Below are 564 nucleotides of genomic sequence, written 5' to 3' on the forward strand. Positions count from 1 at the left end.
TTTTGACGTTTCCTAATACGCCTGTCCAGCTCATCCCACAGATGCTCAATGGGAGACATGTCGGGGCTATATGGGGGCCATTCCAGAGGCTGAACGTTGTTTGCCGTGAGAAAATCACGACAGACTCTGGCAACATGCGGTCGAGCATTGTCTTGCTGGAAAATTAGGTTATGACGTCTGAGAAGTGGAAGGACATGTGGTTGGAGGATCTGGTCTCTGTATCGAACGGCATTGAGGTTTTGATCTGGGACCACTAAGGGGGATTTTACTCCATGGGAGATGCCTCTCCAAACCATTAGATAAGCCCCACCGAATCTATCGCGTTCAACCACGCATGCGTCGGTGAAACGCTCACCGCGTCTGCGATATACCCCTTTTTTCTTCCGTCTGAGCGATACAGACAGAATCTAGACTCGTCGGTGAACATCACACGCCTCCATCGACGCATCCCAAACCTTTTCGGGCCATGTCTGCGCATCCAGTCAAGACGCCCTTGCCGCCTCCGTGGTGTCAGAGGTGGCCCGACATAACGTCGGCGCGCAATGATTCTCTCGGCACGCAAGC

Source organism: Mizuhopecten yessoensis, unplaced genomic scaffold (genome assembly GCF_002113885.1).
Source record: "Mizuhopecten yessoensis strain PY_sf001 unplaced genomic scaffold, ASM211388v2 scaffold3333, whole genome shotgun sequence".
Classification (NCBI taxonomy): Eukaryota; Metazoa; Mollusca; class Bivalvia; order Pectinida; family Pectinidae; genus Mizuhopecten; species Mizuhopecten yessoensis.